General features: G+C 43.3%; 1 pseudogene across 1 annotated transcript; it reads left to right on the plus strand.

Annotated features, from left to right (window-relative positions):
• Window positions 1–1,230: 1,230 nt before the first annotated feature.
• LOC143625916 (wall-associated receptor kinase-like 1) lies at window positions 1,231–20,800 on the plus strand (annotated as a pseudogene). Its single transcript, XR_013152344.1, has 5 exons — window positions 1,231–1,789; window positions 3,200–3,460; window positions 3,525–3,665; window positions 18,975–20,034; window positions 20,666–20,800. The product of XR_013152344.1 is annotated as a wall-associated receptor kinase-like 1 (transcript).
• Window positions 20,801–21,102: the final 302 nt, after the last annotated feature.

The raw sequence follows: 21,102 nt of genomic DNA on the forward strand, positions 1-21,102 counted from the left end.
TCAATCTATTTAACCCCAAAAATCCACCATCTTCATCACACATTTTCTCATCCAAAACAAACCTTCTCTTCCAAAAATTTCTTAACATCTTACAATAATGAACCCCAATACAAACCCGATCCCAAACCCGAACCTATGGGATCTGACTCAAATCTGGTGGAGTAGTTTGCTTGCAAACAAAAACAACCCTACTAGCCCTTTATTTGCCAACCAGCAAGGTCTTTATCGACCCATAATGCAACCCCGCAAACGTTCTCCGATATGTTATTACGACCGGTAATGCTATATATGTCTTCGCAAGTACCTGAAGCTCCTACCACGTCATAAGCAAAATGACGTCATAAAAAAAACCTCAAGGTGAAACAACCAAGGCTAAAGGCGATCGAATGAAGCGGCAAACGGATGAGGAGACTGCGTTGGCGTGTGCGTGGATTTACTCGTCTGAAGACTCGAGTGAAGGTAAATTATAAAAAAGATATTTATATATGTTACATATTTTATTTATTTGGCAACTAATATTAACCTTTTATTAGACAATGTGTCGAGGATGAGAACGAGGACGAAGAAGATGACAAGGACGAGAACGGCGACGAGTATTAGTTTTAATTTTAGCTAATTAAGTAGGTTATTTTGTTTTTAATTGGGTTGTATGCTTTTTATCTTTATTTTAGTTTAAGTATTGTATGTTCTTTAATTTTATTATAAAAAAAGAACTTAAAGCCCCTCCGGGCAAACTATAAAGGGGCTACCTCGAAAGGAGCTTTGTTGCCCGCTTCAAAGAGGATGACCTTATAAATAAAAAATCTGTTGTCTACACTCTACGGTCGTTGTGACTCACAACTACTAGTGAAAGTTGATCATTTAAGGTTACACAACGAATAACAATAACGAAAATAATTAAATAGTTTAAATGTTAAAGCGAGTCACATTTTGCAGTTATAAACTTAGAATAAAAAGTTGATTATTATTGAGATAATCATAGTTCTAATTTATAAGTTAAACAATAAATGAACGTTACTTAGAATATACAGTTATAACCTATTTAACTTTATTTTATAAAATGAACAAAATAAGTAGTTCTAGGCTTCTAGCACCAACAATTATTTACAAGTTTCGGTTTTTTCTACGAGGCGTTGACTAATGATTTAGTTTATTTCCCACCAATCATACATACTCGCCTACATAAACACAAGCACCCCTTTGCATTTTCTCCTAAAATCATATTCTTCTTTACAAATATGAAGTTTTTTCAAGCTTGTAATTTACTCATTTTCTTTTTATTAACAGCAACACCATCCGCAATTGCAAAGTACGCCAAAACTGGTTGTAGTGATAAGTGCGGGAACGTGACAATTCCATACCCTTTTGGAATCGGTTTGGAATGCTCTATCAATCAATGGTACATCGTTAATTTGCAACGACTCCACGCCATATCTATCTGCACTCAACCACCTGGAAATCTTGGGTGTAGACTTCGAAGATCATATAGTCACTGTTAATACACCAACTATCTCATACTGCAATCAGACGATGAGTGTGGATCTTGACAAGAGCCCTTTCTTGTTTTCCAAGTCACACAATAAGTTTGTTTTTGAGGGGTGCGGTATTGCTTCTATGATATACAACGAAAGTGTGGTCACAGGGTGTTCAACTACTTGTCTCAATGTTACACTTAGTGATAGAAACAACTGTTTCGGAAACGGTTGTTGCCAAACTATAATTCCTCATCATCTCAAGTCATATAGCATTAACCTCGCCACCTTGGAAGGGCAAGGAGAGGATGGAGGTTGTGGTTCTGCCTTCTTCGTGGATGAAAGTTCATATGACAAACAAAGGCTTTCTGACCCGTTTATTTTCATGAATGCATCTGTTATTCCAATATCACTTGTGTGGACGCTAACCGACTCTGATCAAGTAACTTGTTGCGATAAGGAACCCCCACGAAGACGAGTAATTGATACGTTTAGTGATACTCCAATGGATACGTTGAAATGCGTCGGCTATACACCGTCAGTAGAAAGCAGCCCTTATTTAACGGATGGATGCACGCCCAATGGTATGTACTTCAAAATATAGTATTTTTTTCTCATCTTTCTTGTTAAAGATTTATGAATTTGAATAATAAATCAAATACATATGTAATAATACGTATTTTAAATCAAATAAAGTAATTATTGTTATTACCCAACAGTGTTGAAACAACATAATAATTACTTTATTGTTAACATTATTACTTTAATGTTTCTCATACCTCGCACATTAAAAGCTCTTTTTATTTATGCTTAACACAATTGTTTTGAATAATTTGAACAGGAGCAAAGTAGAAAAGGATAAATTGATAAGTAAAAAAGAAACGATTAAGATGAAGAGATTAGATATAGATTAGATTAAATTGTGTTAGTTTATTATTTGAACTTGTTTAGGTTTATTTATTTGAGTTTGAGCTGGGTTAGGATCACTGTATGTTCTGTATAACTATAGGGCTAGGTAATTGAGTTTGTTTGTTGAGTTGAAGTTTAACATAAAGAATCACACAATATTTGTCTCTAAAATTTATGTGTTAGATTTCTTGTTCTTGTTTATCAAATCTTTCCCACACAAGTGTAAACATAGGTTTGTTGGCAATTTCGAATGAAATGCCTTGGAGTACAAGGCAAGTTAACTAGGCATGCAACACACAAATTAAAAGAAGATAAATATGCAAATACTTCCTAATGTTGGCTCAATTGTTGTTTGGCCCAAAAGTTATTAGAGTTTTATATATTTGGTAATGTCTTGGCTAGCAAGTTTGGTTAGTCTATATAAGCCGAGTTATGGTTAGACATTAGAATAAGAAGTTGGTGCAACCGAGTTAGGGTTCATCAAGAGTCAAACTGAGTTAGGGTTTGAGAGGTTAGTAATCAGTTTTTTGAGTTATATTTTTTGATTAATATAAACGAGAGTTATTCGTTTACTTGGTGTTTGATTATCGATCTGGGACTTGACCTAATACATTTTGGTTTAGAATGCTAGGTTTATTTAATTATTTTAATTAATTTACCTATTGTTTATAACTCGTAGTTAGATACAAACGTGTTTGTGTTTGGTTTAATGTTTATATGAACCGCGAAGGGTTTCATTATTGTAATTAATTTATGAGATAGTTTTTTAATACAATAAATGTTTCCAGCATCCCATTTACTCCTCTTGGAAGATAAAGATGTAGCTTGTGGGTCTGCCTTCTTGGTGGATGGATCATCATATGATCCACTTAGTTTTAGGAACACCTCTTTTATTCCCGTATCGCTTATGTGGACTCTAGCAGACCTTGATCAAGTAACTTGCTGTTTTGGCGCACACATGTCGAAATACCCCATGTATATATTTGATGGTACTACAGTGGATATTTGGGAATGCTACAATATGTATTCAGGTGGAACAGGAAACCCTTATTTAAGGGATGGATGCAAGCAAGGCAATGGTATGTAATTTTATATTTCGTCTTTATTTGTTTTTTTTTCCTGACATGGAACTTCCTTTTATAGACGGAGAAGGAGAGTGTGGAAGGTGTGAAGCCAGGGGAGGCTTCTGTGGAATGCAACAAATATTTGACGTTGATGATAGAGTAGTCGATGAGAAATTCACTTGTTATGGTGATAAAAGAGCTTCCCTGGGTGTAATTTTAGGTAATGTCTTTTCTTCATGCTTTTAACCGTCAGGGTCAACTGGCACGAGTAGTTTTTTTCTTTTCTTTTCATGTATACATTGACCCTTGAAGAGGTAGGTCCCAGCAGAGCCCAGTTGGTCCCGCAAGACTAACCTTGAACAGGGACGTCTGCGCAAAGGCCATCTGCTCCCGCAGGACCCACCATGCTCAGAGAACCTTACGCGCAGTACGCAAGCTGTACACGCAGGGAAAGCCTCCCAATGGTAAAGTACCCCGCCTGTTCCCGCAGTTGCGGATACAAGCCATCAGGGAAGGCTACCCGCAGACAGCAGGGCTACACGCACAAGACACTAGATACTTCAGTAGTCACATGAAGGAATGAGCAAGGAGGGAACAATCCCGCTTAAATGAGCCAGTCTATGATTCTGAAATATCTTTTGTACTATACCTACCAAGGTATGGATAGGACAGACGATCTGACCAGAACAGCCCATGAGCCAATCACAGGGTGACAGCTCACCGACAACAGTGCGAGGAGGAGCACCCTCTAGTACTGTTTATCACTATTAGCCGCTGCCTACTCACCAACCCTTACTGTGGGGCATGCGCAGCCTACAGTTGGTGGAATAGTGTTACTGTTGGCCGTAACCTATTCACCAACCAGCATGGCCTGCGTACAATCCACAGTAGGTGGGACGTGCATAGTCTACAGTTGGTGGAATAGTGCAGCCGACTTTGTTACTGTTGGCCGTAACCTACCCACCAACCAGTATGGCCTGTGCATAGTCCACTGTTGGTAGAACAGGAATACTATTCAGCCGGCTGTACCTTCTAGGAAACCTACCTTCGGCTATAAATACTCCAACATCTTGGAATGGTAAGATCATCTGCTATCCAGTTATCTAGCAATCTCTTAATATACACTTATATTCAGAGCAACCTAGTCTGATTCTCACGCCGGAGGGTGGTCACAAGGAGGAACCCCCCCTTCTCAGTGACGAGCTTACGGTGTTTGTTTTGCAGGTCTCCTGAAGAACAGCCTTCTCAGCTAGATCTCATCCGTGGGAAACATTACTTAACCCCCAGATTATCTATAATCTGTACCGGGTCACTTAGTGTTTCTTCATTGGCGCCATCCGTGCATAAAAGCTAGAACTATTTTAGTTTTTTCACAATTTCTGAAGAAATGGTTAACGTTACTCCGGTCCAAAGGCCTGTAACCGACCAAGAAACCCCGATAACAACCCCAGCAACTGGGGGGAACACCGGCGGTTATACAATCCTTACGAACACTACCCCGACTACCCAAGCCGGGGCAAGTGCAGTAAATATTCCACTGGGGTTCACCGATACCCAGCTGGAAAAACGAACGAGGGTCCCTCGCCAAACACTAGATCAAGTGAAGGCGTGGGCCGAAGCAAGGCAAAGAGAATTCCAAGCCGAATTGGATGAACGCTTGCGTTCAGCTCAACAGGCCGACGAATTCGGCAGTACTCGCCAACACCTCAATATGAGCAGTGACTGCGAGTACTCAGACGACGAGTTGGAGTCCGATACCGACGCGAACCCTCGCCATAAGGCGAAAGGGAAGCGTAAGGAAACGGACGTCCAACCAAAAAGGAATTTTGGGGAAGCTTTTAAACCAATCGCGGAGAGAAACCCGCGTGACTTCTCCAAGACCTTTAGACCAACTGCTACAAATGCAGGAAAGTCAAAATTCTCAAGGGACATTGCGGAAGCAATCGCCCCGAGAAGTGCCAAACAAATGTCCAACATTGGCACCTATGATGGTCTATCCGACCCAGACGACCATTTGAACAGGTTCATTGCGGGGGCTACCGTCAGCAACTGGACGGAACCCACGTGGTGCTACATGTTCCAAATGACTCTGGTCGGAGCGGCCAGGGCATGGTTCGATCGTTTACCGATCCACCACATATATGACTGGGCGGACTTTCAGAACAAGTTCAGCCAGCACTTCAGCCAACAGAGGAAGTACACTGAAGAGCAGTGGACGATCCTCAACTGCGTGAGAGAGGATGATGAATCTTTACTGGACTTCATCACTCGCTTCAACTCCAAAAAGCTTAGTCTCGGCAACATAAGTGAGGATCTGGTTCGCGCCGCCTTCATCCAAGGCGCCGAATACCCAGAACTTATCCGCACATTGACGGGTAAGGATGGCATGCCATCAACTTGGGATGCCATCATGACGGCGGCAAAGCGCTTTGCCGAGACGGAAAAGCAACTGGGAAGGGATCTTCCCCAGAGTACACACCTCTACACGCAGAGGACAAGAGAGAACAATGTCCGGATCGCGCGGCAGAACAAAAAGAGGAGGCTAGGTATTTGGCAGTCAAGGGTAAACTTTGACACCTCATCCAGCTCTCGCCCTCTTGTTGGCGGAAGGGATAACACACACCCTTCAAGCCGAAAACACCGGTGGACGCCACTCACGAAGAGCGTCACAGAGATATTTGCCACGGAAAAATTGCCATGGCCAAAAGCCCCATTGATCCGGCAGAAACCTAATGCGGATCAAAGCAAATCCTGTGATTTCCACGGGACAAAGGGTCATGGTACTGAAGAGTGCACATCCTTGAAGGATATTATTGAGACATTTGTCAAGGATGGAAGACTTGCACATCTCGTGGCATCAATCAGGAAGGGGGGAAGGAATGACAACCGGTACAGAGGTAACGGACGGAAGCCCGTCGACATCAGCATCAACATGGTTCATGTTAAGGTCAGAGGAAGAAAAAGGCGAGTGACAGAACCATGCGAGTGGAAGGAAGCTGAGGTGCGCTTCCCGCGAGTGCCAGGAGGCCCCAGCAAGGAAGGCCCCATCGTCATCAGAAGCCAGCTGGGGCATTACATCACTTCCCGCACTCTTGCTGACAACGGCGCTTCGTCGACAGTGATGTACAGGCAGTTCTTTGATAAGCTAGATGATGAAGATAAAGAACGCTTGGAAACGGTCTACGCTTCATTGGAAGGGTTTGACGGCAGTACCGAAACCCCCCTGGGTATCCTATCTTTCCCCGTTACTCTTACTGATGGGAATCATTCACGCACAGAAGACGTGGATTTTGTCGTGATGAAAAAGCCGCACCACACGTACGACATCCTATTCGGAAGAGACGGGATGGCAAGATTCAATGCCGTGGTATCTTCAGTCCACGGCATGATGGGATGGCCAACAGCTGAGGGTGTAGCGATGATCTCTGGCATTCCCCAGGTATGCATTGCATCTGTCTCATCTAAACCCAAACCGAAAAAGGCTAAACCAACCATCACTGAACCGGAAAAATGGGCCTTCAATGGCAAATACCCCGACCAGGCCGTTACCATTGGACCAACAATCGTTGATCCCACCCGCACATTACTCAAACGCTTACTGCAGAAAAACGCTGACATCTTTGCGTGGGCACCAGCTGACATGACTGGTGTACCCCGAAGTAAGGCGGAGCATAAGCTCAAGTGCGATCCGGCTGTTACGCCAGTCGTACAAAAGCGCAGAGTAATGGGGCCTGAACAAACTAACGCGTATAGAACCCAAGTCAAGGAACTCCTTGACGCAGGCATCGTACGCGTTAGTAGATATCAAACATGGGTTGCAAATCCCGTAATGGTACCGAAGAATGACAAACAATGGCGCATGTGCATAGATTTCAAAGATTTGAACAAAGCATGCCCCAAAGATTGTTATCCGTTACCAGAAATTGATCTCAAGGTGGATTCGTTGGCACCATTTCGCCTTAAATGCTTCTTGGATGCGTATAAGGGGTACCACCAAATCCACATGGCCATAGATGACCAGGACAAAACCGCATTTCGAACGCCCGATGGTACATTTTGTTATAAAATGATGCCATTCGGACTTAAGAATGCAGGGTCCACGTACCAACGACTAATGGACAAAGAGTTTCATGCCCAAATCGGGAGAAACTTGGAAGTCTATATGGATGATTTGGTCATCAAAAGCCTCGAGCCAGAAGCGATGTTGAAAGACATTGAAGAAACTTTCAACACGCTCCGAAAAATAAACATGAAGCTCAACCCGAGCAAGTGTTCATTTGGGATGGAAGAAGGGAAGTTCTTGGGAGTCATTGTTACTAAAGATGGCTTCAGAGCGAACCCTGAAAAGGTCGAAGCCATTGTTAAAATGGAATCACCTACCACCATCAAACAGGCTCAGACACTGAATGGGCGACTAGTCGCACTCAATCGCTACTTGGCAAACCATGCGGATAAGTCGTTTCCTTTCGTGTCAACATTGAGAAACTGCTTGAAGAAAACGCACTTCCGCTGGACACCAGAAGCGGAAGCAGCTTTTCAGGAGATTCGGTCACGCTTGATCGAACTTCCAACACTTACAGCACCACAAGCAGGAGAGGAGTTAATCCTATACCTTTCCGCAACAGATAGAGCAACCGGGGCAGTCCTGCTGGTAGAACGAAAGGGCATCCAGATGCCAATCTATTATGTTAGCCGTGTACTAACAGACGTAGAAACCCGGTACTCTACCCTCGAAAAATTAGTCTTAGCACTTATACACGCTTCACGCAGGTTAAGACGATATTTCCAGGGTCACCCAATTACCATTCTCACCAACTTCAAACTCTCAAACGTTCTAGGCAAACCCGAATTATCGGGACGTCTAGCCAAATGGGCAATTGAATTGGGAGAATATGCAATTAAGTACAAGCCAAGACCAGCCATAAAAGGCCAGGTCCTGGCCGATTTTATTGCAGAAGTCCCCGCTTCGCGGGAGAAAGAGTGCCAGGAGGAGGCTCAACCCTCCCCAGCACAGGACATCAATGATGTCTGGCGACTCTACACTGATGGAGCAGCCAGTAACGAGGGTTCAGGCGCAGGGTTAAAATTAACCAACCCAGCAGGCCAAGAATATACTTACGCTATTCGGTTGGATTTTCCAAGTACGAATAACGAAGCCGAATACGAAGCATTCTTGGCCGGTTTGAGAATTGCGCGTAAGATGGGAGTGAAAAACTTGGAAGCCCACGTGGATTCCATGCTGGTGGCCAACCAAATAAATGGGACGTACACGGCTGTGAACGACACAATGGCCCTGTACCTCGCCCAGGCAAAAACCCTCATGCGTGATTTTAATGATTGTAAAGTCATACACGTCAAGCGCAGCGAAAACAAATCTGCGGATGCGTTAAGCAAGCTTGCGTCACTAGCCTTCACCCATTTGGGAAAGGACATCCGCATTGAACTCCTCGAAGCACCATCAGTCCCGCACAAGGAAATTTGTGTCATCCAAACCGGTACAGAAACGTGGATGACACCGATAATAAATTACCTTGCAGCAGGAACACTACCAGAGTCAAAAACACAGGCAAGAAAACTATGCTGTAAAGCACTAAATTATCAACTTATCAATGACATCCTTTACAGACGTAACTTTCTTGGCCCACTCTTAAGATGCGTGGACAACCAAGATGCTGATTACCTCCTAAGGGAAGTACACGAAGGCATCTGTGGGGTACACGCAGGTCCCCGCGCTGTTGTAGCCAAGCTAAACAACGCGGGATACTTTTGGCCGGGGATGCATACGGATGCACTGGCATACATCAGAAAATGCAGGTCTTGCCAGCTTTACGCACCCAACACACACCGCCCGAAGAATGAACTTGTTCCAGTCACTTCTTCATGGCCATTTCAGAAATGGGCCATCGATGTGACAGGCCCATTTCCCACGGCAGCAGGAAATGTTCAGTTCCTAGTGGTAGCCATCGACTACTTCACCAAGTGGATAGAAGCAAAACCTTTAGCCCAAACAACCGCAAAACATATCAAAAAATTTATTTGGGAATTTATTATTTGTCGTTTTGGACTTCCACAGAATTTGGTGAGCGATAACGGCACCAACTTTGCTGACAAGAAGCTACAACAGTGGCTAAAAGAACTTCAAATCACCCACACCTTTACCTCAGTGGCACACCCGCAAGGTAATGGTGAGGTGGAAAGAGCAAACAAGAGCATCGTCGATGGCATAAAGAAAAGACTCTTGAAACACAGATCCGGCTGGGTGGACGAGCTTCCGCACGTCCTTTGGGCAAACAGAACGCTGAAGAAGGCCAGTACGGGAGAAACCCCGTTCAGTCTCACTTATGGCACTGAAGCCATGGTCCCAGTCGAAATTGGTTTACCCTCACCAAGGGTCTTAATCCAGCCAGAAGACAATGATGCGGAAAGACGGTTAGACCTTATGCTAGCCGAGGAACGCAGAGACTTAGCCGCAGTGCGTGAAGAGAATTACAAACGACAAATGCAAAAGTACTACAACACGCGGGTAAAACTCTGCAACTTCAAGGAAGGAGACTACATACTGCGTAACAACGAGGCTTCAAACCAAGAGCGCCCGGGAAAGCTGGCCCCGGTTTGGGAAGGGCCATACATTATCAAAGAAGTCCTGGGAAAGGGCGCATACCGGCACGAAAGGCTCGATGGCACTCCCATACCAAGAACATGGAATGGAGCTCAATTACGCAAATGTTATATGTAGATCAATTCCAAGACTTGTAAAGAAAAGGCCTAGAGCCACTTCTAATGGAAATGATTCTCCTTTCATAATGTGTTTACCTTTATACTTATGAACTTCCCACTGATACCGGTATTCACCGCATAAACGGGAAGAAGTAAGTCATTACGTGTGGAAGGCGGAGAAAACCCGCGTAAACACAGCGTTAATAAGGGAAACCTACACGCAGGTATGATGTAAGTAAAGTTTAGCCATCCTTGTAAGTGCAAGTGACGGTCCTACCCGCACAATCACGAACAAAGAAGCAAAACTTCAACCTATCATCTACCACGTTCAAAGGTTATCCTAAAAAAAAAAAAAAAAAAAAGGGATAAGGAAAACTTACACGCAGGTCAGATATGGGTAAAGTTTAGCCATCCTACTAAGTGCAAGTGACGGTCATACCCGCACAATCACGAAAGAGGAAGCAAAACTTCACACCTATTATCTACCACGTTCAAAGGTTAACTTATCCTCAAATAAGGTAAACCTACACGCAGGTCAAATGGTAAAGTTTAGCCATCCTACTACGTGCAAGTGACGGTCCTACCCGCACAATCACGGAAGAGGAAGCAAAACTTCACACCTATATCTACCACGTTCAAAGGTTAACTTATTCTAAACACTTGGAAAATTGCTAATTTAAACTTAAGTATGTAAATCATATAACGTTTATAAAGCAAGGAATCCAATGAATCAAGCGGTCTTAGCCGCGCAAAGATTTACATTTCATAAATATTCGTTACAAGAATGGCCGGGTAACTACCCGCCTACAAGAAAGTAAATCTATACAAACTAAATCTATCCTAGTAGCGGGAAGGGATCTTCAGGATCAGGCTTCAGGGCCACTTCCACTTGGACCAGCGCCGTCAGTAGAGCGTGGCTGTTCAAGATAAGCCTTAAGGATAGGTAGCCCGTCATCAGCAGCAGCAATTTCATTCACCTTCTCCACCACCGGATGCGGGAATGCGGCGTATTGATTTACTGCTTGGTCATATATGGCTTCAGTATTTACATTGTACAAAGGGAAGTTGGATGGCGGGACGCCTTTCTCAACAAACCCTAGACCAAGCAGGAAGCCGACCCGTTCCCCATCCTCGTGAGAAGCGTTGAGGGCTGCGCTCATTGCATCGTCGTAAGATGTCTCTGAAAAGACCCGATGCACAACCTGCATAAGAAAATATACAAGTGTCAACACCCTATCTACAAAGAAAAGCGTGAAGACATGAAGATAGACTTACCTGAGACAACGCTTCTCGAAGAAGCCATTCCTTGGCAACCAGAGCTTCTTTAAGGGCGGCTTGAGCTTGGGTACAGGCGCGTTCGGCTTCGCTTTTGTTAAGGTTGGCAAGTAGCACTTCCTTTGCGGCAGCCTCTTCGACGCCCTTAAGCTTCCGCTCTGTATGGTCAAGCACGCCCCTCTGGTCCAGGATCTCCTGGAGCTTCTTGGCATCTTCCATTGCCAAGGCATCATGAGCGCGTTGGAGAGCCTCTGATTTGGCCTTGAGCTCCTCGTTCTCCACGCGTAAAGGCTCAGCAACGGCTTCAGCCTTGGTGGCCCTCTCGGTCGCGTTCCTCGCAGTCTCCTTAGCTAGCCGAAGCTGTTCGTTAACAGCTTGGGCAGCCTTGGAGCGGGCCTCGAGTCGCGCTTGAACCTCAACCTCGAGGGCCTTGAAGGCCTTCTCCTTCTCCGCAGCAGCTGCGGACAGCTTTTGGTTCTCCTCCCGAAGAGCCCGCGCTTGGGATACTTCTTTGGCATGAGCTGCTTTCAACTTGTCATTTTCACGACAAAGCAGCTCGACGCGCGGCTGCATCCGGGCCTGGAGAACTCGAAGCTCGTTGGTTAGCCTACCCTCCTGGTAGCTAGCCATGGCTTCCCCCAACGCACCATGGGGAGCAGCGTGGCGAGCCCATTCCACGCACTCCACAGGGGTACGAAGGGTTGTTCCTCGGCGTATGTTCCATCGAGGAACATACACTTCATTGGAATCCGAAACTGCAGAAAACAAAAAGCAGTTAGGAAAAGATGATAAAATATATAAGTAAAAAAGGGCCAAAGGAACCCTACGCACCTGTAGGGTCAATTACAGGCCGATAGCCGCCAAACCCATCACCTGAACCCAATGGAAATCCATCCAAGAGGTCAGGCAGATGGGAAGGTGGCGGAAAGATGCGAGAAGCCCCACGCGTACCTGAAGGACCGGCCGTCGTTGCCGATGACGGGGGCATGGTAGCAGCCGCCGTAATCGCCGCCGCGGTCGCTGCCGCAGAATCCGCGGCAAAAGTAACCGCCGGCTGTGTGAAGGATGCTGTAAAAATCGCACTCACAGCCGGCGGTGACGTTATCTCGGCTGGAACAGTCGGCTCAGAATGAGCAACTGAACCAGCGGAAGCAGGCGCAGGCGCCTGGGTCGACGCCTCAGGTAGGCTGACCAAGCCTACCGTCATTGGCGGAGAGGTAGTACTCGGCCCCTCACCCTGGAATGCGCCAACATCCACACCTGCGTAAAGAAGAAAGTGTTAAAAAGACTTGAAGATCAAACTACGAAGATAAAAGCTAAGAGAGTTGTACTTACAGGGTTTCTTCAGCTTGAACGTACGGACGGGCGGGGACGAACCCGATGGAGCCGGTCTCTTGATGCCGGTCACCGTCGTCGTCATTGGTTCTCCAGAGGTAACAGTCGTAGCCTCCGGAACAGTGGTCTTCTCACCATCAGGCTTCCCCCCCGCCCCTTCACTATCTGACTCAGTGTCGGATAGGAGCACTGGATCGGCTGTGGAGGCCGCCTTCTCCTTCCCTTTCCCGCCGGCAGCCCGCTTCTTCCGCACTAACGAAGGACCATCTGCGGATTCCTCAGAAGAAGACAGGGTGTAAGGAATTCCAGCAGCGGGTACAGCACTGAGGGGTGGAGGAGAGAATAACGCCTTACCTGGCCGCCGGTGGCTCAGGATCTCGTGGCCCAGCGGATAAACCTCCACAAACCGATCCGCTGTTTGCTCCAGGATGGGCAACTCGTTCTCATCAAGAGCACGAGTACCCATCCGCACAGGATCGTCAGCTTCCCGCGGGTAAAGGAGAGACTCCAAATTGTTCCCCTCTGAAAGAAAAGAAACAGTTAGAAGACAAACTCATATCAGCAAGAAAGACAGGACATACCATAAGGAGTAGAGTTCAAACCGTATTCGAGAAGGATGGGAACCTGAGACGCCTCCTTCCACACCCGGCTCATCCCCAGCATCACCATCCCGGACTCCGCAAACCGGTAAACCGGAGATTGGACCAGGGATATCTTCGAGAACCATTCCGCCTCCTGGTAGTTGGGGGCGTGAAGGCTCGGAATTGCTTGGCCATTTTTAAACTTCATGGCAAGGGGGACGGCGCGGGCGGATATGTAGAAGAACTCCCACTTCCACGATCGGAGACTGCGCTCGGTCGCACAAATCTTTAAACCCTTGATACGGGTTGTCAGGGTGTACCACCCCTGGATGCACCTCCAAGTATAGAAGGTCATCAGGCGGTCCACATGGGGCTCGATGCCCAGAATCCGGCACACCCACTCGAAGTGGCGAATCTTGGCGACCGTCATAGGGTGCAGCTCGGTCAAATGAACACCGTGCCTCTCAAGGACACGGTAAACAAACTTTGTCAATGGGAACCTAAGATTCCCATAGACAAAGAATGCTGCATAAACCCCGATCTTGTCTCTGGGGGCATCGTACACGGTCTGGTGGGATTCAGGAAACTCAGGCTCGAGAGGATCGAGCATGAACTTCCTAACAACATACCGGTACTGATCGCCGGGCAGAGCACACTGGCACTCGCCAGCAGTACTCCTATCATCGGTCGTAGGCTCGAAATCATGTGAAGACATCTTGCAAAAGGAAGAAGAAAACGATTTCAGGGGAATGCTCGACTAATTAGAGTATTCACCGGAAATCGCTGTAAAGATGAAGAGAAAATGTGAAAGTATGAATTGGAAAGGATCCTCCACCCCCTTTATATACTAATCGCAATTAATGCGGTGAATTTAATGCGGAGGAGAGAGAAATTGAAGGTGCAATGAAACTATGACGCGTGGCAAAAAGCAACCTGGCAACAGCTGTCAAAATGACGCGTGCCAGTAATTTCGCGGCCACGCGCCCGAAAAATCGAGCCCACGCGCCTGAAAAAGCGTCTGGAATGACCATGTACTGTCACGTCACCATAACTTCCTGCACGTCCTGACACAGTCAGAAGAAACCGTCGCACGACGTTTCAGATGTTTGGACTGTTCTTATCCTTACCAACCTTTCGAATTTCAAAATTCAAAATTCAAAAAGATTCAAAAGTAAGCGGGAAAATACCCCTTACCTTGGCAACCAAGTAACCATAAGACGGATGCGGGTACAGTGTTAAGGCAAAACCCTTCACATACCTAGCACCCGCAGGGAATTGAAGCCAAGAAAACCCCGGCAACAAAGTAACTATAAGGCGGGTGCGGGTACAGTGTTAACGCAAAACCCTTCACATACCTAGCACCCGCAGGGAATTGACGCCAGGGGTACCTTGAAAGTAAAGTAACCATAAGACGAGCGCGGGTACAGTGTTAAGGCAAAACCCTTCACATACTTAGCGCTCCGCAGGGAATTGAAACCAAGAAGGATCTTTTGGGCAATGCTTGTGGAAACGGAAATAACATCCCCGCATAGCGGGAACGTCGAGAACTACATTGTTTGAGGCTCCAGGATGGAATTGGTGGTTTAAACATAATTGATCACTATGTTCAAAACCACTAAAACCTCAAGGAGAATCCACACAAGTGAGACTCAACGCTCCTGACTTGCGAGAAGGTTACATACCTACCCGCATCATACCCAAAGATCAAGCAAAAAAATCGGGAATTTTTGCAAGTGACATTAGGAAATCCGCGGGAAGAATCCCCACGGAGAACCTTTAAACTAAAAACCTTTTCAAAACCCCTTGCTTAAAGTCCAAAAGTTCACCTCACTTTATTGAACATTCATGAGAAGAACATTGGACTGGGGGGACTTGAAGAGGTAGGTCCCAGCAGAGCCCAGTTGGTCCCGCAAGACTAACCTTGAACAGGGACGTCTGCGCAAAGGCCATCTGCTCCCGCAGGACCCACCATGCTCAGAGAACCTTACGCGCAGTACGCAAGCTGTACACGCAGGGAAAGCCTCCCAATGGTAAAGTACCCCGCCTGTTCCCGCAGTTGCGGATACAAGCCATCAGGGAAGGCTACCCGCAGACAGCAGGGCTACACGCACAAGACACTAGATACTTCAGTAGTCACATGAAGGAATGAGCAAGGAGGGAACAATCCCGCCTAAATGAGCCAGTCTATGATTCTGAAAGATCTTTTGTACTATACCTACCAAGGTATGGATAGGACAGACGATCTGACCAGAACAGCCCATGAGCCAATCACAGGGTGACAGCTCACCGACAACAGTGCGAGGAGGAGCACCCTCTAGTACTGTTTGTCACTATTAGCCGCTGCCTACTCACCAACCCTTACTGTGGGGCATGCGCAGCCTACAGTTGGTGGAATAGTGTTACTGTTGGCCGTAACCTATTCACCAACCAGCATGGCCTGCGTACAATCCACAGTAGGTGGGACGTGCATAGTCTACAGTTGGTGGAATAGTGCAGCCGACTTTGTTACTGTTGGCCGTAACCTACCCACCAACCAGTATGGCCTGTGCATAGTCCACTGTTAGTAGAACAGGAATACTATTCAGCCGGCTGTACCTTCTAGGAAACCTACCTTCGGCTATAAATACTCCAACATCTCGGAATGGTAAGATCATCTGCTATCCAGTTATCTAGCAATCTCTTAATATACACTTATATTCAGAGCAACCTAGTCTGATTCTCACGCCGGAGGGTGGTCACAAGGAGGAACCCCCCCCCCCCTTCTCAGTGACGAGCTTACGGTGTTTGTTTTGCAGGTCTCCTGAAGAACAGCCTTCTCAGCTAGATCTCATCCGTGGGAAACATTACTTAACCCCCAGATTATCTATAATCTGTACCGGGTCACTTAGTGTTTCTTCAACCCTAATCTTTCTTAACGATTGGCGATTATTTTTTACTCCAATGGTTGTATATATTCAAGCCTAAAAGTTCAGACATAACATGAAACTGGTGAGCCGATATTCAAAAGAGAAGTTGGCATATGGCTTCCCAAAATTTTGAAATAATAAAGAGAAAAAAAAATCAATTTTTCTAACTTTGCAAAAATATTTTCTAAACAAACTTCTTTCAAAAGACCTTTTATATCAAATGTTAAAATTATACATGTCATTTTCAATTCCTTTTTTTTATTATTATTATTATTGTTATTATTATTAATATTATTAATATTATTATTTGTTTTGTATGAGGTAATTCTTCAAATAAAGAAGGTTGAATTATTATTGCCTTTACATGGAAACTTTGACTGCATATGGAATCTTTTGGGCCGTTGCATTTTCTTTGGGAATTAGGATGCTAAACATGAGCTGGACAATATTCCCTTAACTTTAATATATTTCACCCACCGAAAGGAGAGGCAGTCAACAACAACACTATTTTCTTCAGTTTTCAATTCAATTGAGACTTTGTTTCCAGAATCACTTTTGTGTTACTCTTCCTTTTTTTCAATCTGTGATAACTAGATTCATTGTACTCTATTTTGTTTTTTGATTGATTCAGTACTGTAACCCTCGATTCTGACTATTAAAGCATTTGAGTTGTTCATTTGATTATTCAATCAACAATTTTTACATCAAACTTCTCTTAAAAAGAACCTTCACCTAACATACTGCTCCCAATAGATAAAAATAAATGTCAGTGGCTCGACTATTTGTTTTATATTATCCTAGACTTGCTGACTAATTATTTTCCTAGCCAAGCCCATTGCTAATTTTGAAAATCTCTCTCTCTCTCTCATTTTAATAAAAAAAACAGGCATTTTTAAATAAACCTTTGATATTATCATGAACTCATGATATAGAAATTTCAAAAAATAGTAATTTAACTTACAACACGATATTTGTAGAGCTTTATAAAATACAAGTATGACGTTTTCAAATTGGTGTCATCTGTGAGATTTTTATTTTAGGTAATTAAATATTAAACTTTATAAATTATTCAATAAATTACTTGAAACTTATATGAAATTATTTTCAAGTTACATATTTGAACTTCCTTGGTTCCATTCCCTCGGCATATACTACACATCTCATGTGGCATTGTGGGTCGGTCATGGTGTGATGGCTTGTGAGGCACACAAGCCATCACACCATAAACCATTCTTGGATTGTGATCAGGGTGCTATTCGGGTTTTGGGTTTTCGAGTCGTGTTTTTCGGGTTTTAAAGTTTTAAATGTAGACCTGAAACCCAACCCAAATCTCACACGGTTTTTTCAGGTTCTGGTTTTTGGGGTTGGGTTAATCAACTTTCAAGTATACTTGAAAACAAACAAAAATGAAAAGCTACAACGCTAAAATTATTGCTAACATGTTCTTTTTCACTTGTAACGCAGCAACCATAAAACAATCCAAAAAAGAGCAAAAATATAACAAGTTCGATCCAACCATAAACCAGCATAAATCGTCTTCAATTTGTCATGATTAAGGTGTTTGATTATAGTTGTTTTTAGTCATAAATTGAAAACATTAATAAACAATAAACAATCTATCAAGAGAGGTGGAATAGGAACAAAATAATCGATGTAAACCAAATTCTGATAACCTTAGTGACTAAGGTTTAGCATATTATACTTAAAAATATATTTGGTTTTAAAACTAAAAGTTGATTCTGGTTGACCCGAAACCCAGAATTCGGACCCAAGAACTAACCCAAATTACTTATATATGTTCAGGTTCATGTTGGTCTTTTCTCGAGTTCGGGTTTGTCAGGTTGGGTTAGTTCGGGTACGGGTTTTCTCGGGTCAAGTACGGATTAATCTCTCCATACACAAAACAGTGCGTGACACCTTTGTGATTTTATATTTTATTTCTTAATAATATTTATTTAGCATTTAGTCAGATTTTTCTCTAATAACTTTTGCTAGTTTGGTGTGTTTATATATTTTAAATCTGAACAAGGCTGTTTCTGAAAATCGTTAAAAAAATTTTACCTGAAGGCGAAAAGAAAAATTTGTGTCTTAATGAGTTGAGTAATTGAGTTTAAAAATTAAGAATACATATTTTTTTTTCAAAAAAAATATATATATGATTTAAAAAAATCGAGCATATCGGGGTATTGGGCCGGGTTCAGTTGACCACCCAGCCTTGCCTCATAGCCGGCAGTTAATCTGAATACACATTTTTGTTTAAATTTTTATCAACATCCTGTGATTCTGATATACGACTCTTAGATAATTCAAGTTACCAATCCAATATTAACAAACGATCGAGTGAATGTGAATTTGTGTTCTCAAAAAATCAAAATACAATATTGATTTGGTTTTGGCTACAAACGTGGAACCCCGTGCTTGACATTTAAACCATTAGATCACTAAAACAATTGAAAATGGCAATTTGATTTGAGATTTATACATAAGCTGTAACCAATTGCGTCTGTTGGCAACATAAAATTTTGAACTTAATAAATTTATTAGTAGATTAAATTGTTAACACAAGAAGAATGTGAAACCAGTCGGTGACTACTTTAATTATGGTTACTTGTAACAAAATTGCACTCTCTTTAAACTTCCAAACAGATTTAAGACATAATTAGGGAGGGACAGTTTAATCTACTTACTACTGACTTTGTATCAACCTTCATGCAGGTGTTAGCATAAGCACGGGTGTACTTTTTATTGTTGCAATTGGTTACTTTTTGTACAAGGTGATTAAAAGAACAAAAGAAAGGAGGCGAAGAAAGAGGTTCTTTAAACGTAACGGTGGATTACTTCTTAAACAACAGGAAGAAACTGACCCATCTTTAGTTGATAAAACCATACATTTCATGTCAAGTGAGTTGCAGAAGGCCACTGATAACTTCAATGAAAACAGAATTCTTGGTAGAGGAGGTCAAGGTACAGTCTATAAAGGAATGTTGGTGGATGGAAGGATTGTGGCAGTCAAGAAATCAAAAATAATTGATGAAAGCCAGTTAGAACAATTTATTAATGAGAGGTGGTCATTCTTTCCCAAATCAATCACAGGAATGTGGTTAAATTATTGGGATGTTGCTTAGAGACCGAGGTCCCTCTTCTTGTTTATGAGTTTATTCCAAATGGCACTTTGTATGATCAGCTTCACAATGAGACCAGTGAGCTCCCAATTTCTTTAGACATGCGATTACAAATAGCTACGGAGGTTGCAGGAGCACCTGCTTACCTACATTCAGCAACTTCTATTCCAATATACCATAGAGATATTAAAACCACCAACATACTTTTGGACGACAGATATAGGGCCAAAGTTTTTGACTTTGGAACTTCAAGGCTCGTCTCCATAGATCAAACTCATTTGACTACCTTAGTTAAAGGTACATTTGGCTACTTTGATTCTGAGTATTTTCAGTCAAGCCAATTTACTGAAAAGAGCGATGTTTATAGTTTTGGAGTTGTTTTAGTAGAACTCCTAACTGGAGAAAGGCCGATTTCTCTAACTAGATTTGGTGAGACTAGAAGTTTGGCTACACACTTTATGTCGACTATGGAAGAAGGGCGTGCTATGTCAATTTTTGTTGCAACAGTGATTAAAGAGGGTACTAGGGATGAGCTTATGATTGTAGCTAACCTAGCAATGCGGTGCTTAAATATGAACGGAAGGTATAGACCAACAATGAAAGAAGTTGCTATAGAGTTGGAAACCATACGAAGGTCGCACATTCCCTCTATAGTTCAAACCTCCGATGCACGGAAACGCCGATGGAAGTTGAGTCCCCGTCCCGAGGACACGCCGGGGACGGAAACGCCGCCGAAACGTTTCCCGGCCGTTTCCGTAAAAAGGGGACGGGAGGTGATACGATTCCGGGATTTGGGGACGGCATGTTCAGAGTTTCCGAAACGTTTCGTTATTAGATCTGGGTTTTTTTTATTAAACTGTTGAACTTCCATAGATAATATTATATGTATTATAGTTTGACGGCACTCACGGCAGAAAACTTAAAAGTTAAAACCCTTTGGCTTCCTAAAGAATATTATAATTATATCATCTTTATTCTTCAGTGTTCACGTTACAAGTCATTCACTCACAGTGTGTTTATAATAATATAATATTATTCTTCAACCTTCATTCTTCAAACATCATAATCGATTATTAATTTATGGCTTCTCAAAACACAACACAAGGAACACCATCTACTACTGTTTCGGTAGATGAACCACCTTTGGACTTTTTTTTAATATATTTGTAATTTTTTATATTTTTTTGTTTGCTGTACTCGTATCTTGGATTTATGATTTTTGCCATTTCCCATACCCGTAACGTCCCCGTATCCCGGTCCCGTACCCGTTCCCGGGCTACATAGGTTCAAACGAATACCTCTGTGGTGTATGGGGAGGAACTATCTACGCTAACTGACGGGGAATCAACATCAACATTCTTGAGTTCCAATTATAGCATCATTCAATGATGCAAAATATATATCGTTGTTCATTGTTTAATATATTTATGTTGTCATATAGTTGCAAGACATGTAATTGAATTAAGTTTATGTCATCACAAACGAGTTAAGTTCGGAAAGCAAAGTACTTTCATGTTTCCGTAAACAAAATATTCTCTGTTTTTTTTTTAATTGCAAAATGTTCACATTCATTTTCTTTTAATAGTAGACATGTGTGCAATATGTTTGGACTTTGGGTTATACAAGCAGGTTAAACTTATTTTAGTTAAAACTTAAAAAGCAAAGCTATATCTTATAATTTGTGAACTCGTCCGCCATGCTCCTCCGGTCCTCCCTTGACC

The sequence above is a fragment of the Bidens hawaiensis genome, unplaced genomic scaffold (genome assembly GCF_021521415.1).
Source record: "Bidens hawaiensis isolate Kalapana, Puna unplaced genomic scaffold, B.hawaiensis_p1.1 tig00004242_1, whole genome shotgun sequence".
Taxonomy (NCBI): domain Eukaryota; kingdom Viridiplantae; phylum Streptophyta; class Magnoliopsida; order Asterales; family Asteraceae; genus Bidens; species Bidens hawaiensis.